Raw genomic sequence first — 3,576 nt, 5'->3', positions numbered from 1 at the left:
GGAACTACCATTTATTTATTGGGCATTTCCCTTCCGGTATCCGATTTCATCCTCACAGCAATCCCATGAGGGTGGTATTAATACTATACCCATTTTATAGACAAGGACCTGAGGCTCAAAGAGATCGAGTGGGATTGGTCTAGGGCCTAGGCAGTGGTCAGCAAACTGCAGCTCGAGAGCCACATGCGGCTCTTTGGCCCCTTGAGTGTGGCTCTTCCTAAGGCTTAGGAGTACCCTAATTAAGTTAATGACAATGTATCTACCTATATAGTTTAAGTTTAAAAAATTTGGCTCTCAAAAGAAATTTCAATCGTTGTACTGTTGATATTTGGCTCTGTTGACTAATGAGTTTGCTGACCACTGGTCTAGGGCAATCAAGATTTGAAGCAGAGGAGCTGAGATTCCAACCCTGGTCTATGTGAAGGCAAAGCAGTCAGTGGATGCCAATTGTCAGTGACAACCATGTTATCTATGAGGTACCACTTTTACATGGCCCTGGCATCTTTCTTCAGTCATGGGGAAGCAGGGCCATGTCTGTGTGGAGTTCAGGGGTTGGCAGCAACTAAATGGAGAAAGCTGTATGATATACTTCTCAGCAATAAAAATAGAATATATAATTGTATCAATGATGAAAGCAGCCAAAAAAATAATAATTATGCTCATAGTCAACAGCAGGAAGAGGCAAGGGGGAATGGAAACAGATAATGTGTGAGTAGGTGTTCTCTTTCCTTTCTCTTAATTTTAGGGTTTATGTACTTTTCACTGTCTTCTTTGTGCAATAAAAAACAATTTATAGTGAAAAATGGGAAGACAGAAAATATGAGCCCCTGGGCTGCCCATGGCCTTTCCTTGAGTCTAGCTGCAGCTCCCAGCCCTCCAAAGCTACTCTGACAGCAGTACTCATAAAGAAGTTGGCTTCTTCTAGACCAGTGGTTCTCAACCTTTCTAATGCCACGACCCTTTAATACAGTTCCTCATGTGGTGGTGACCCCCAATATCATTGTTACAAATCGAACATAATTAAAGCATAGTGATTAATCACAAAAACAATATGTAATTATATATGTGTTTTCCGATGGTCTTCGGCGACCCCTGTGAAAGGGTCATTTGACCCCCAAAGGGGTCGCGACCCACAGGTTGAGAACTGCTGTTCTAGACAAAGCAGGAAAGGAGAGAAACAGCCAGCATGACCCATGCCAAGAGGCTTCAGGTCTTTGTCATCCTGCTCCAGGTAATGGTGTCATTGCTGCATTCATGTGAAGCGCTCACCTGGGCTGGGGCGGTATGGCTGTGACTGGCACTTCTCAGCCAAGCTGCTCTGCATCTATTGGTTGTTGCTGTTCCCTGTTCATTCACTGATGGCTCGCCTGCCTGGGGTTTGATTCAGCCTTGCTGGAGGAAGGACCAGTATGGGATTCTCTCTGATTAGGACAGAAAGGCCAAGGTGACCCCAGCCAGCAAAGGGAACAATGAAACAGCAGCATCCATGCCTGAGCTGGGACCCAGTGATTTTCCTTTGTTCATGCTCACACCTCATACCTCACTGGATTATATTCTGAGCATTCCTTTCAGGATTTCCCGTGCTTCCTGACAAAGCTAAACCTGCCCATCCTTTAATGCCACTTCCTTGAGGAAACATTTCCCAATCTCTCCTGGCTCCCACAGCACTTGATTTGTATCTTTCCCATGGCAATTGTTTTTTCTGAAGTATGCTATAGTTATTTATGTCCCTGTCTGTTTCTTCCACTAACTGGTGAGCTTCTCAAAGTGGCCAAGGAACATGCCTTATCCAACTCTGATTTCCTATACAGTGTGGCCAACATCTGGCATATGGTAGGTGCTCAATCAATGTGTGGAAAGACATTACATTACAATGGCTGAATTCTTCCTCTTTCTGTGTCATGGACTGTCTGGGGAAACTGTTAAAACTGTAGGCAGATCTGACCAGTTGGTTTTATACTCATTTCTTTCCTGTGCATTTTGAAGGGGCAGGAAGAGGAAGAGAGTTAAAACTAGCTGTGGATCCTTATTCCAGAGCTTTCAGCCAGGAGCTCTTCGAGGCTGTAATGATATGAGTAATAACTAACATGTGCAGAGACTCTTGCTTACACTTCCACACACCTGAACTGTGCTGGGCCTCACCAGGACTCTAGGAAGTAGGGTGGGTGGGCAGTAGTAATTGGCTTGTCCCAGTGTTGCAGCTGAGGAAACCAAGGCTCAGAAAAATGAAGTGATTTGCTCAAGATTACATCAACTGAAAGTAGAGCTGGGACGCAAACCTGGATCTGTTGACTCCAGATCTCATGCTTTGGGGATTGCAGAGGTGACAAGAACACACTCTCCTCCCATTAATAAACATTTGCAGAATGAAGGAAGGAAATCCATGATTTAACCCTTGGTAAGGTGTACTTGCATCAGGTTCCAGTTGTTACTTTTCTAAGCATCTATAATTTAACTCTTCAAGGATAGGGACCATCCCTTCTCCTTTATTTCTCTCCCCAACGCTCAGGTGTCTAGCAAGCCCCACATATTTGCTGGGTCTTGGTTTCCATGTCTATAGAACGAGGAGGCTGAGCTAGAAGTTTAAATTGGTTTACATTCCCTCCAGTGCCCAGCATAGAGCTTAGTCCACAGTTTCCATCACCCTCTCAGTAGATGACTCCCAGCTCTAACACTAGAGGCCTCCAGGACTCCAGCTGACATGATGGAGTGTGTACCATGCACGCTGCAGCCCCTTCCGAGGCTGGCTGTGGAAACTGAGCCTCCTCCAGACAGCAGGGCTGCTCTGCTCACGCGGATCAAGTTGGGTGCCTCATTAGTCATGTCAGATGACATAGTTAACACTTGGGCCAGTACAGCTAGTTCATCAAAAGCTCCTATGTGCCTGGCTCCATGGCTGCAGCTGAGGAACTACTGTATATGGAGCAGGCAGCACATCAGAGGAGCAGCGCCAGAGTGCTTCCAAATTGGTTTTGATTAATTGCATAGACATGTCTTTAATTGGTGCCAGGGTAGCGGCCAGAGAACTTATGGGAAAGCAGGATGTTATGCTTTCATTCCCTGAAGTACCATAAAGCGTGAAAGATGAGGAACAGAATCACTGCTCATTGAAAATTTATCGACCGTGCAGACCCAGAAAACACAAATAACTATCTGAATTGAAACCTAACCTCATTTTCCCAACTCACTGGAAGCCATGCATGTTCCCCTCTGTGCCCCTGCCTGCCTGCTGAGATGTACAACTGAGCAAAAGGTGTGATTTCTAAGAAACAAGTGCTCTACTACTGAGACGGAGATGGCACGCTCACTTTCCCAGATGGGTGCCGAGGTATCTGGGAAGGCCTCTCCCCTCAAAAACATCTCTCCCTCCAGCCCATCACCATCCTATGAACTGATATCAGAGGCTGGTTCCTTTACACATTCATACTTTCTTTTCCACTCCTTGGATGTTTAAGACTCGTGTACTGAATATGTACAAACACAGAGCACTGTGCGGGTGTCATGCAAAATACAGAATGGAGTCATGTACAGATTCTTCCTTCAGGGAAATGGCTATCTAGGAAAAAAGAGAGGACA

At 45.5% G+C, this 3,576-nt stretch overlaps 1 long non-coding RNA gene across 1 annotated transcript in view; it reads left to right on the top strand.

The window, feature by feature from the left end:
* The first annotated feature begins 301 nt into the window (after positions 1-301).
* LOC107183099 overlaps positions 302-3,576 on the top strand; it is a 13,571-nt gene continuing 10,296 nt past the window's right edge. The window contains exons 1-2 of the long non-coding RNA XR_001513871.1: positions 302-312; positions 714-716. This is a non-coding gene — a long non-coding RNA (uncharacterized LOC107183099). The remainder of the gene's footprint in view (positions 313-713; positions 717-3,576) is intronic.

Source organism: Myotis davidii, unplaced genomic scaffold, assembly GCF_000327345.1.
Source record: "Myotis davidii unplaced genomic scaffold, ASM32734v1 scaffold139, whole genome shotgun sequence".
Classification (NCBI taxonomy): Eukaryota; Metazoa; Chordata; class Mammalia; order Chiroptera; family Vespertilionidae; genus Myotis; species Myotis davidii.
This window is presented reverse-complemented; position numbering and strand designations above follow the sequence as displayed.